Source organism: Lontra canadensis, unplaced genomic scaffold (genome assembly GCF_010015895.1).
Source record: "Lontra canadensis isolate GAN:19392208 unplaced genomic scaffold, GSC_riverotter_1.0 scaffold86, whole genome shotgun sequence".
Lineage (NCBI taxonomy): Eukaryota > Metazoa > Chordata > Mammalia > Carnivora > Mustelidae > Lontra > Lontra canadensis.
Genome location: NW_022631080.1, coordinates 852,864 through 867,008, shown reverse-complemented (window position 1 = coordinate 867,008; position 14,145 = coordinate 852,864). Strand labels below are relative to the sequence as shown.

The window sequence follows — 14,145 nt, the reverse complement described above, 5'->3', positions numbered from 1 at the left end:
TGCATCATGTAATTCCATGGGCCTTCTTTGCTTTCTCCTTGCCCTTTACCTGCCAGTACCCTAATCATCCTTGATGACCTATCTCCCACAGCTCCTCCAGCCAGATAGGTTTGTCCCTTCTTCCAACCTCTACAGTTTTTCATTTCTATGAAGTTGTGTTTACTTTTGGAGAATATTCTCCATTTTTACAATTAGACTGTAAACTCTTGGAGAATATATGTTTCATCTTCATAGCCATATGCAGTATCTAGTGGACTGCCTTGAACAAATGGGCAGTAAATAACTCCCAGCAATGAAACTAATATAAACCTGTATGTTGACTCTACTGGAATTAAAATAAAATAAAGAAAAAATAAATCACAACAAATGTTAAGTTAAACTGCTCCAAATTTATATTGTATATTAAATTGTATACTTGATTTTACTTTGGCATTCAGTGCTAATATATGTTGAAACAAACTCCAAGTTCTAATCCTGTTTCTGATTAATATTTATCTAAATAATGGCCTTCTACTACAATTGAGTTATGTCCTTCAGTGATACTTTAGATCTAAATTTATTTTTGCATTGTCTTAAATGTCATCAGACGATTCATATCTTGGGTTTTTTAAATATCCTTTGAATGGATATATGAAAGTAAGCAAGTGTCATCAGAATGTGATGCTGTTTTTCAGTTCAACATTTCTTTGATGAAATATTTGTTTGTGGGCTTTTTCTGCTATAATTCTTTTCCAGATGTGGTCTCACAAATCACTTCAGAAGTTAGTCCATTTCAAAATATTGTTCTTTTGTGTTTCTTCACTTCATAGAAAATCAGAACTGTTCCTTAAAACCACAGCAAATGATTAAGCAAATTAGATAAAGTAGAATCATTGACTCCAAGATATAACCCCCCAAGAAATTCAAATTATTTTTTTAAACTTCCCATATCTTCTCCATTGTGTGGGGAATGACCTTGTTGCAGGAGTGGCCCCCAAGTACACTACCAGGCAGGCAACCAGCCCCAGAAGTCATGAAACAAAAGGGCTCCCAGACCAAATTAAAACACTTAAATCACATAGATTATTAAAATCAGTTGAAGCACACAGTGGGAAGCCAGGGGGAAAGCCATGAGGTAAGAGAACCACACTTCAGACTGAGTATAAGCAGGCTAGAAGGGCCACACTGCTTGAATTCTGGAGTACACAGTATTTATATGTCCTCCCTCTACTGCATCAGGTTTTGCCACCAATAGTGTGCTTACAAGGACTAGAGTTGGGTTTCCAGCAAGGGAGCCAGAAATTGGTATGCCTGAGCCTATGACACACACTTTATCAGACACCGAGTCAAGGATGCACAGCCACAGTTGTAGCTTGCTCATGAGCCTGATAAATAATCATGTAATTCTTAGGCAGAAGATTTGCAGACCTAAAATGGGTGTCACCAGTAGGTGGCTGAATTAAGATCTTGTAGAGGTTGGGGGCACCTGGGTGGCTCAGTTAGTTGGGTATCCGACTCTTGATCTCAGCTCAGGTCTTGATCTCGGGGTCATGAGTTGACACCCCACACTGGGGTCCACATAGGGCATAGAGCCTACCTAAAGAAAAAAAAAAAAGACCTTATAAACATTAAATGCACATGTGTATTTATTTTATCTTGAATATTTAGTGCCTCATATATCTAGTATCTCTTGTATATTTGGTCTCATGTATATTTAGTATATTATGAAAATTTAGTGCCCAGGTGCCTTATGAATACTAGGTATCTTTTGGTCTTTCCATCCCTCACTATGTTTAACACACACATGCTCTACTTGTTAACTACTTACTTTATACTTAACACATTCTGTGAATTATGCTGATGTCTAACAAACTATTTCTTACTACCTAATTATACCAAAAAAATCTTAAAAGGTATTGCCAGTGTTTTACAAACTCAAACTTATTCATCTAAAATTACTGAATATTCACAAAAGCAAATACACATTATAACCCAATATGTATTCTTTGTTTATTTCTGTTGCATGTTTCCTTTTGACCACAAGTCCTTGGTTATTGAAAAATCACAGGCTGTAATATTTGAGCTGGATTTGCTATCAACCCTAGTAATCTTTGTAAGCACATGAAGAATACTTTTCTCATTATTTTGCTCAGGTACGCTGTGATGCTGATAACTCTCCATCCCAGTTTTTTTTTTTTGAAGATTTTATTTATTTATCTATTCGACAGAGAGAGATCACAAGTAGGCAGAGAGGCAGGCAGAGAGAGAGAGGGGGGAAAGCAGGCTCCCTGCTGAGCAGAGAGCCTGATGCGGGGCTCAATTCCAGGACCCTGAGATCATGACCTGAGCTGAAGGCAGAGACTTAACCCACTGAGCCACTTAGGCACCCTCCATCTCAGTTTTCATCCCTGTGTGGGCTAATTGGTTTTACTTAACTTGGACCACCTGAGATGCTACTGGGCCACATGTTTCCCAAATAGCTGTCTTGGGTCACAGGTATGAGTATATACACGTGCCAAAGAAATTCACTGCTACTTAGAAAACAGTAGCAAGCCTGTGTTATTTTATTTTACTCCCTGAACAGAACCCTCAACAGCTCCCAACTGCCCTCAGGATAAGAGTAGCTTGTAACTCTAGTGGTGTGCTGGAACTTGCTCATAGAGGCTCCTAAGAGCCATCACTTTCCACTAAGGTCTTTGTTCAGTGACATCAAGCTGGGAACTTGAAATCAGCTAAATTGGGAGTATTGACACCCCAGAAATTGGCAAACACTACAATTAGGCCTGTGCCCCAACAGCACCAGTGCTGGTCATTAACCATTTACCAAGATGCCATTGCGTATGTGGCCCTTCATGCTCCCACCCCATGTGATCCCTCAAGCCCCATTCTTTTTTTTTTTTTAAGATTTTATTTATTTATTTGAGAGAGAGGCAGTGAGAGAGAGCATGAGCGAGGAGAAGGTCAGAGGGAGAAGCGGACTCCCCATGGAGCTGGGAGCCCGATGCAGGACTCGATCCCGGGACTCCGGGATCATGACCTGAGCCGAAGGCAGTCGTCCAACCAACTGAGCCACCCAGGCGTCCCAAGCCCCATTCTTTTTTACTGAACTCCACAATCAAATGAAATATCTTTTATTTTTCTCTCCCTCCATGCAAAGAGTGCTGCTTGGTTAGTGGGTCTTTCGGAGGTGCTGAAAGCACGAGAGCGGATCCCTAAAGAGTGGAATTAAAGTCCTATAAAAAGGGATCTGAAGAGCTCTCTGACCCCTCCCAGCACATGTAAACACAGACCAGAGGTATCAGCCATGAATAGGGAAGAGGGCTCTCATGGAATGTGACTGGCTGGTGCATTGATCTTGGACTTCCCAACCTACAGAACTATGAAAAATAAGTTTCTGATGTTTCTAAGCCACCCAGTCTGTGGTATTTTGAAACAGCAGCCCCAATAGGGACACAAGGGAAAAAGAACCCAGGGCCACGGACTGGCCTGGCTCTTTTCCAAAAATCCTAAAATAGAAGAGGCCCAGCATCCAGCTGGTACCAAGGACCAAGAAACAGAGATTCTCCCCACCAGCTACCAGCTAGTACAGATTACAGTCCTATTTAATGCGAAGTGCTTAGATTAGGGAAGACCTCCAAGAAAGTGGCTCTAGTGAGCAATTGAATCAACTGGAAACTTAAAAACTAGCCAGGCAGCCTTCCAGGCTACTGCTATCAAACTCTGGGGGGTGGGGAAGCTCACTTATCAGCGTTCTGGGTTTTTTTTTTATTATTACTATTCCTTGTGATTGCAGTCCAAAGTTGAGCCCCAACTAAGTACTCTGACTTTCATATTCTCTCCTTCTAGCATAGGTAAGAATTAAGGGCAGAGATGAACAGCCAGCTTTCTACACTCTTAGACACGTATATCGTCTCATTGGTAATTTGTGAATAGTTGCATATATTAGCAAAGCTTGACTGCAAAAAATTCTCCTCCCACACATTCTGATCCCATCTTGACACCGCATAACTGTTGGCGAAGGCAATTTCAACAATGAAGAAGTGGGAGAAATGACTACATTTTATGTAAATATGTGTGCATTTAAAATCCAAAAGACATATGTAACGATGTCATTTAAGATTTTAAATGAAGGACAATACTTAAAATAAGATTCCTCTGTAATCAAATTTCTCAGCAGTAGAAAACATTGTCTTTTCTTTACAGCTATTAAACATATGGCTAAGAGAATCTTAGACTACAAGCCTTAAGATGTGGAATCTGACTTCATATTAATGCATACAGTTTATCGTGCCATCATGTGCTTTCCCATTAGATTTGAAGACTAGCTCTTGCTCCCTTTTTAAACTTAAAGACAGTTGCTATGGGATGTCAATTATATGATACTCCATTGGGCTTGATTATGTGATGATTGTTAATGCACTAAAGTACTTGTATATTTCTTATATACTAATAGATTTCTTAAAAAGGGTAAGTCCCAAAATGGCCCGAGAAGGGTCTTTCTACTTAATCTTTCTGTCTTTGGACAAGGGACACACAATCTCTTATAACTGTTTATCTATTTCTACCTTTAAAGAATATGGACCAGGTGGACACCGTGGACTATATGGTGTACGTAAATGAACATCTCAAATGATGCATGTGTCCAAAAGAGGATCAATGATGAGGGAGAGGATGGTAATGTTCCTTCAGAGCTGCTCAGCTCAGCGTGTCCCCTTCCTGCTATGCTGCTATAGCACTGCTTCTCACAAGGTGAACAGGGATCGGAATCCCCCAGAGAGCTTGTTAAAGCACAGACTGCTGGACCCCACCCTAGAGTTCGATCTGTTTGGTCTGGAATGTAGCCTGATCATCTACTGCCCTAACAAGTTCTCCAGTGGTATTACTGGACCTGGGACCATAATTTGAAAACCACTGCTCCTGACCAAGGGGAAGCATTCTGTGCTTGCTAGATTGCCCTAAGCCTTTTTTTCCAGTTTCACAGGGACCCTCCTGTGCAGTAGCATGCTTCCTCCCATCCCTAATAATAATCATCATCATAGCAGTAGGTAGTATTTCTTGAGTCCTAAGTACCAAACACTGTACATACAGCACCACAAACCTTTGGAGGAGGCATGGTTATAATCTCCATTTTGCAGGTGGGGAAACAAATCAGAAATTTACCAAAGGTCTCGTAGCCAAGATGAGACCCAAACTCATGTCTGTTTAACTCCAAAGCCTGGAATCTTAATTTGTTCTAGATAAGCTCATTTTTTTCCTTTGATTTTTCACAACTAAAACATTCTGAACACAAGGCTGAGGGTAGCAGCTGGACTTGAGGGAGCAGCCCAGTTAAGCAGGCAGTATGCTGGCAGGGCAGGATGAGGTACGATCCTGAGCATCTTAATCAAGGAAGAAGCCAGTGACTGTCTCCTCCCCCAAGGCCACCCTGGCTGCCATCCCTCCTTCTATCCAGCTTCTAAGAAATAACCAGCACTTCTATCAACAGGATCCAGAATTTTCTGTATGCAGGACAGATGCAGATACATCTGTACAGTACACAGTGTAATTTTAGATACTATTTAGTCTTCTTGGAATGATACAAATATCATGTCAAGAGGGCCTTTATGGGGCGCCTGGGTGGCTCAGTGGGTTAAAGCCTCTGTCTTCGGCTCAGGTCATGATCCCAGGGTCCTGGGATCGAGCCCCACATCAGGCTCTCTGCTCAGCAGGGAGCCTGATTCCCTCTCTCTCTCTGCCTGCCTCTCTACCTACTTGTGATCTCTGTCTGTCAAATAAATAAATAAAATCTTTAAAAAAAAAGAGGGCCTTTATGATGTGAGTCATAAAAGAACTTCAGACCTTAAATTATATGTCAGTTATTTATTTTTGTCCTTCCTGTTAAGTGACAGATCTTTATATAAATGTTTTATCGATACTTTTCTTTAAGGAAATTTCTCTTCTTTTTTTGAGTTAACACATTATATTTACTCATTTACAATTTTTACCTTAAATACAGAACATCCAATTATGAAACTTCCCTGGGGTTTGGCACTTGCTGCTTTGGTTTTAAGAACTCTGACCTAGCCCAGGAAACTGAAATTGTTCGATACATATGGAGTTAGAACTGAACCTAGAGGAATTCTCCAAAACTCGAGTTTCTATGTCACGGTTTTCTAGCCTTAGGTAAGATTTCACTTTAAAATCTGAGGGATGAATTTAGTTTATAGGCAAAGAAATACAGGAAGTTTGGCAAAGTCTATCAAATCCTGTGAATATAGTACGTGCTTCTGTTTCCTTTGCTACCACTTGGAGTACGAAAGCCCGTATGCCATTTGGTGCATGCCAATGGGGGGCAGCACCTAATGCCATGTAGAACGGATGCTGTAGATACAGCATCAGTATCTGCTTAGCTTCAAGGTGCTGGGTGGACACATGGGCCAGGCATGAAGTGCCAGGTTACTTTAACCAAAAAGCAATAAGGAATGAGAGTAGGTCAGTACAACTTCGAGCTTTCTCTCCTATCACTGGGATAGTTGCAAGGCATGCTCCACGGATTGTCAGAGGGTCCCCAGGAGCACTGAGCCCCAGCTTCCCACATCTGTAATCTACTCAATAAAGCATTCTTGATTGTCTCTTCCCTGTCTTGTCTCAGCTTCCTGTTCCCCACAGTGCTTCCTAGGATCATCTCCTAAATAAACTACTTGTACCCAAATCCTTTTTTATTTTAGTGGGAACCCAGACTGAGACACCATGATGGGCATGGATATTGTTACCTTGGGGCTTTAGTGGACATAGTTACATGTTGGAGATATTTCCTTATGTGTATATATATATATATAGCCTGTGGTGATATGAAACCATGCATTATTAGGATTACTTACTGACCACGATTTCCAATCTGTACTGGAAATAGTTAAAATAAAAACTGAAAGTAAAAATAAAACAGTTAAACTTGGGCAAAGCTTTTACCCTAATGCTTTATTATCTATTTGCATAATTAAACAAGTGGAAAGGAAATTATTAGCAACTCCATCTTTAAATGCGACTGATGTCCAAGGAAGTCATGAAGAAAGCTCTTTGTGCTGATAAAGCAAAGGCCTGTTCTCCAGACTTCTGTGTTTATTGTTCTGTTTCTAACGATTTTATTCCAAACAAACAGACTTGCTTGTCATTTTACCCCACCCTTCCCTAGCACAGGGCTCCCATTCTTCGAAACAGTAACTAATTCATTTCCAAGGAGATTATGAAGAAGGCGGGTGTCTATAAAAGGACTGCAGAGAGAAGTGGGGCACATTTCCTTTGCAAATTCCATGGCATTGCAGAGTTGATGGCAGAGCAGGGTGGGAGGTCTGAAGCCTCAATTGGCTCTATTTCCAGGGGATTCCTGGGGGTTCACATGCAACCGTGGAGAATGGCAAATGTTCTTTCTCACCTTCCTTGAGTTATACCTTAGATGATTCAAAGCCAAAGACTGATGAACTCTAAGTGAGCTTCTTGACTTTTGTTTGTGTGCTGAGCAGTTTAGAGATTTAAAAATAATCTCCAGTGTAACCTATGGTGTAGTGTATGTGTTAGGTCAAATATTATAGCCAGTAATTGAAATTAGAGTGTAATTCCACGCAGTCTCTTGTTCAAATGTAATGTTGTTGTCAAAGAATTATGAAGTCCAAAACTCATAAATGGTTTTTTAAAATATCTAGAGGAACTTATGCTCTCTTGGGTTATAATTTCATAGGTATGAACTCACAAACACATTTTGGGTTTAGAATTTTCATTTGGATTTTTTTAACCAAGTGTTCTCGGTGAAATTGGGAGAAATATCTTTTGTGTCAACATGTACAGAGAAATGTAAAAAATAAGTGATGCGTTTTACAAAAGAGGGCCTGGAGTGTATCAGGCATAAGAACTTAGAATTCTATTTTTTTTGAAGTTTCAGAAATAATTGTTCTGGGAATAGTGAATTCCACTTGAGAAACCTAAGACATACATAGTAGCCGAGTTAAGGGTTCATTGAAAAATCCTACAGAATTTTTACATGTTGGGAATAGCTTTATATTCTTAACACATTGCACTTAGGTTTCTATTCAAAGCAAAAATAACTTTGCATAGATCTTCTCTTTCTTCAGTCTCTCAAATAATCTATTCCTTCAGGGTAGTTGCTCTCAATCCTAATTTTGTGACCCTTCTTTAATTTACTCCAAAGATTTTTTAGAAGAGTCAGCAAATCATTTCCTTTTTTTTAAAAAAAGGAAAGAAAATCATTTCCTTTAAGTTAAAACACAGATGAGTGAAATATAGATTTTTTGAAAAGATGAACAGATAAAGAGACGTCAAGAGGTTACGTTTAGTTGCTGTCTCTCTTTGCATTCATGAAAATGTTCTTTTGGCAAAGTTTCCTTATTTCACACAATTTCAGTGTAATCTCCACCCTTTTCATTTCCATGGGCCTTGCTGATACAAAGAAAGTTACCAGACTGAATCACTATACTGCATGCCAGAAACTAATATAACACTGTAGGTTAATAATACTGGAATGAAAAATAATTTAAAAATTAAAGATTAAAAAAAGTTACCAGAGATTACTTTGAAATCGTGTCCTTTCTGTAGCAAGTTCATAAATGAATTTATTTGTCAAAATGGAATTGACATATTTTTGGTAAAGTAGAAGACACACTTCTTTGAAAAGTTCTCTACTTAGATGTTCTTTTGTATGCACGTTGTGTTGTATGTGCAGTCTAGCTGCGTGCCGCAGCCCTCCTATCGAAACAGTGGATTTATACGAGAATGTTACATAAGAAATGTTATGTAAGAAACATGAAGACATTTAGTTCAAAAAGCGATTTCTTATTTTACTTATACAAAGCTTAAGTAACCAAAAAGACTAGCCGATCATGTTAGCCTTTTTCATGATGCCATCACTAAAAAAAGATACTTATATTGCAAAATGACTTAAATGGAACCTGAGGTGAGGGGTTAAGAGCTCTAGAATTCTTTTCTTCTCTTTTCCTCCCCTGGCTTGTCTTTTCCTTCATGACAACATTTTCTTCCTATGAAATTCAATTCCAACTCTTTTTGAGCATAGGAGTCAGAGAGTGAGGGGCGGGAGGAAAGGCCAGGACGGAGAGATGTCCTAGCCTCAGGGGGCTTGAGAATCACCCAGAGTGTGGATGAAAAATGCAGATGCCAGGGGCCACCCCAGAGATTCAGATTTAGGAGCTGTGACCAAGGTCTGAGCCTGGGCTTCTAGTGATTTCCCAGGTGGTGCTTGTGTTGCCTAACCGTGGATCACGTGTTGCCTGGTTCCCAGAGACAGAGCAGTGAGAAAGTGAGGTCAAAGACACCAGGCTCAGGTGCTGTGAAAACACCTCTGGTTTCTTCTCTCTCTGCAGATTCTTTTGTTTGTGTGATTTTGCCAAAGTTCCTTAACTTCTGAAATCTCAGTTTTACAACTGGAAAGTAAGAGGGCAGCTCCAGATCAGGTTTTCAAACCGTGCTTGAAGGCAGTCTATAAGTACAACAGGATGCCTTGGGAGCCAAAGGGAGAGATGGGAGGAGGGGGTCCAATGAGCTCTTTTCTTTTCACGGCTCCTGACCACTCCTACTTCAACACTTTTATCTTTTATCTCTTTCATATATTCTACTTCTGGTTGTGGTATCATTTTAAAAAGATTGTATAACTCAAATTTAAAGGAAATGAAAAATCCGAGTCTGAAAATGACTCATTGCTTTTTTTAAAATGTGCAGAACCGACTCTGGATTTAGTAGACTTCCAGAAATTCTCTGGTCCTTCTAGGCATCCCAAGTGTGCTACAAGGGTAGCAGCAAATGCCTTCTCTCTGCCCATGAATGTAACACTTGAGCCTTGTACACAGGAGGCCCATTGTCTGATGTGTTTTTACCTAAACAGACCGAAGAGAGTAGATGGCAACATCAAGCATTTCTCTGCAGAGTCACGTCTGATTCATTAAAAATCTAACCTTCCCCGAAATAGATATTAATTGCCTTCTGTTGCAGAATATTTTAGAACATAATTCTTAATTATGTCTCCAACTATTATGTGATTTGACCATTTTGGAGCTAAAAACCTATCCCATGGAATTCCACTTAGAGTAGTTTGTTCCAACTCTCGTCACACCGTCAGTTTGTCTGTTTTATACACCATGCTAATTTTTGCATGGTGGTAGTATTTCATTATAATCAGCCTTCATTTTTAATAAGACCATGTATATATCACATTATAGATTTCAGTCTTTGTACGAATTGAAAGCTATTAATCTTCCCAGGGTTAGGTTATGTTAACCAGATTGTAATGTTCTTTTTATTATGTTCCTTATATCCCCTTTATCTCATACTGCACCAATACCTTTCTACTATCTTGGAATAAATTAATTCCAGTTATGAGATGAAAAATTTTACTGTAAAAAATAGAAACTGCAGTGTAAGTTTTTGTCATATTGTCAACTGGAACTGGTATGTTTTATTCTAACTAGAAACTTGAGTTGACTCCTTGATTTTTAATAGTGGGGTAGGAAAATGAAGATTGGTATCTTTCAGTATCCACTCATTCATTCGTTCAGCAATCTTGTATTAGGAATTCTATGTGCTAGGCACAGGGGGTGTATTAGAGGTAGGAAAATAAGACTGTGTCCCTGCCTGCAGGCATTTCCCAGTCTATGTCATAGATAGAGAACTATTCGGTGAGTAGATAAGATGTGACCCACAGTAGCTTTGACAAGAGGTACAATGACAACAGCAGCTTACTGGTAGAGAAAGGACGTGAGAGGGACTTCCTGGCTATTGCTGTGGCAAGTCCCCAAGGAAAGGGACCAGCTACTCTAAAGGCAATGACCAAAGGCAAGTTGCAAACTTAGGTCTAATAACCTAGAGATGGGTAACTAAAGGATGGGATCTGGTAGAATGGGAGGAAGGTGACAGATAGCACCTTGGTTTGGGAAGTGAAGGCAAGGTAGGTTTTATCCAGAAAGAAGCAATACCTAGATAACAGCCAGGGTTGAGTTCCTTAGAGAGAACTGGCAAAGTGTAGTCAGGCACCCAGGGTTCAAAGCCAAGTTCTAACTTCAGCTAACGCAGGGCCCTGGAGTATAAACCACAGCCAAAGCAGTCCACCCTGAAGGACTGAGGCCCTGAGGTAGTTGCTAATGAGAGAGGCTGCAGCCCGAGCAAATGCAGCGCATGCCTACTGGCTGCCGGCTTGAAGCTGATGGACCGCGCAGAAAGCACTTCCTATGCTGTGTGGCGTTCCACAAGTAAGTGCTCAATGTTTGCCGACAGTACTGCTGCCGCTGCTATTTGTGTCATTATGAGACTCAGGAAGAGAATCTAATACAGGAGTTAATCTGTTGGTGAGCCTAGGGCTTCTAATATTTGACTGGCTGATTTTTATTGAACCAAGATTAGACACAGCCATTACTTTACAGGCAGCAGCTGTGAAGAATCCAGAACGGTGAAGAATAATAACTTGCTGTAGCCTGACAGTTACTTTCTAGCTGGACGACCTCATCCTGCTTCAGTTTCCTTACATGTACAATGGAGATAATACCAACCTGACTCGGCTGGTGCTGGGAATTAAGGGGACGAGTACACTGGATTCATTTAGGGCAATATCTAACACTAGTGAGTGCTCAGCTAAACCTCACACTGTGTCTGCTAGTGGGCATCTGGGTCCTGACACCCTCTGGAGTAGGTTTAAGAAGTTCACTGGTTCAGAGGCGCCTGGATAGCTCAGTCAGTTGAGCGTCAGACTCTTGGTTTCAGCTCAGGTCATGATCTCAGGGACATGGGATCAAGCCCTTTGTAGGGCTCCACGCTCAGCACAGAGTTGGCTTGGGAATTCTCTCTCCCTCTCTCTTTACCCCTCCCGCCTTTTGCATATATGTGCTCTCTCTCAATAGATAGATAGATAGATAGATAGATAGGTCTTTTTTTTTTTTTAAAATTTTTTTATTTATTTATGAGAGAGAGAGAGAGAGCGAGCACAGGCAGACAGAATGGCAGGCAGAGGCAGAGGGAGAAGCAGGCTCCCTGCAGAGCAAGGAGCCCGATGTGGGACTCGATCCCAGGACGCTGGGATCATGACCTGAGCCGAAGGCAGCTGCTTAACCAACTGAGCCACCCAGGCGTCCCTAGATAGGTCTTTTTAAAAAGAAGTTCACTGGTTTAGAGCTGGGAAGGGCTGATCTTTCAGCCTGCAGGTCGTTAGCCCTGTAGCTGGTAAAGTCGAGAACAGTCAAGAGCTAACAAAGCCACGTTGAAAATGGGAAGTGCCCATTTTCACAACTTTTGTGCTATGTGTCATTTTCCCCTAGAATAGTTTTTTTTTTTTTAAAGACAGGGAGAAGAATAATTACAGCAGATAGCATGCAGTGTTTTTTTTTTACAACATATTTTCAAAAATTGTGATGAGGAAAATACATCATTCCTGTGAAGAAACAGCATAAAGAAAATGATTTGAGAAATCTTGCAGAAAGACCTAAGGTTCTTAACCTAAAACAAGTGTCAGAAGGAAGTCACAGGAGGCGGAAGAAATTATAGTAATCACGATGAAGTCTAGAGCTTGCATCAATCACCAGAATGGCAGCAGAAACATTCATCCTATGCCTCTTCAATGCTAGCCCTGAGTGTTCAGTTGCCTGGCCGGTTAAGATTGGTGTGGGCATCAGAGGGAACGGGCGGTAGGCTCTGATGCTGAGTGCAGTTGGGGAAAGCAGAGTCTGACCTTGCCTCTGACTTCAGTCTTGGATTTGATTCCATGGAACTACCATATTCTGCAAATCCCTTGAAGACTTACCACCTTTTCCATGATACCAAGCAAGAGTCCTTAGAGGCTTGGTTAGCCCTTTTCCATTCTAAGAGTAAGCCACATCTACATTTCTAGAGATAGAGACTGCAGGCTCTGACCTTCCATCTAGAAGCCCTTGCCTGTTCACCCAGAAGTATACAATGCTGTTGCCTTGAAATCGGATTTCAATTTTCATAGTTTTGAGCATATCAGAACCGCTCCTGCTAACCCTCTGTCCTCTGGGAACCCTAAACTTGCTTGACTGGAATCTTAGAATCCACTTGACTCTTAACTGTCTTACCCAGCAAACTTTTCTATTTTGTTCTTCTTCTGTAGACTTTTGAGCATCATCCAGACTTCTCAGTTTATTTTCATACTTGGCCTCTTTTCTGCTAAGTTGAGGTTTATGCCTAATCTCTTTAGCCTAATCAAGCCTAGTCCCATCCCTGACTTACAGCTTTTCATTGCTAAATGAAATATCTAAAATATACTTTGACAAAGTCACAAAGAAAATTCTTGTTGGTTCAGTGTTTATATTTGCACTCAAGATAACATTTGAGACTGTGCTACTCAAAGAATTTGGTGACAACTTTCTTTATCACTCCCATATCTCATCATGCATCGAGTCTTTTTACTTCATAAAAATGCTTTTAGCTCTTTAAATACTTTTCATATCTATATTAGCTAAGAGAGGCTAACTGCTATATCAAACAGTTCTCCAAATGTGTGACTGTAAATGGCTTTAAAAAGATAGCAGTGTATTTCTTTCTTATGTAAACAGTCCAAGGTGATTTCATGTTAGTCAGGGTTAGGTGTGAGGGAGGGGAGGAGGAGTAGCAATCCATGAGAGCGACAAGACTCTTCCATCTTCAATGCCCAGTTTCCAAGGTTGTCCCTCTGAAGACATTCTGGAGCCAAAAGGGGAAATACAGGATGTCTGTCACAAGAGGTGGCCCATATCCCTTGAACTCACCTTGCTCTGGCTAGAAGTCAGTCCTGTGGCCCCAGGTAATAGCAGAGTGGCTGGAAACGAAGTCTAGCTGGGTACCTAAAAAGAAGCATAGAGAAGTTTCAAGAACAGTTAGCAGTCGCAGCCCCATTATTGTTCATGCCCTGCCCTCTATTCACATGGAGCCTGAATCACCTCTCAAACTGTTGGCCATATCAGCTTCTTATCTTTTACCTAGACCCTCAGTCCCCCTCAACTCTCTGCCACATTTATGCCTGGGATACTTTTTTAGATGTGACTAATCCTCCACAGCTTTAAGGCTAAAAGGACAACGTGCTTAAGTAAATGTATGATGCCAATTCCCTCTGGAGCACAAGCTCCCAGAACCCCCTCACAAAGAGCCTTTACTCCAGCCATAATGGAATTATTTCATTTTCTA

General features: G+C 40.7%; 1 protein-coding gene and 1 long non-coding RNA gene across 5 annotated transcripts in view; one reads left to right on the top strand and one right to left on the bottom strand.

The window, feature by feature from the left end:
• Positions 1-14,145, top strand: part of DMD (dystrophin) — a 2,197,254-nt gene that overhangs the window by 1,792,715 nt on the left and 390,394 nt on the right. The gene's annotated exons all lie outside the window — the stretch shown is intronic.
• LOC116882612 lies at positions 535-13,816 on the bottom strand. The gene is made up of 3 exons (XR_004385675.1): positions 13,731-13,816; positions 1,408-1,576; positions 535-825 (listed from the first exon to the last, which is right to left on the bottom strand). It is a non-coding gene; the product is annotated as an uncharacterized LOC116882612 (long non-coding RNA).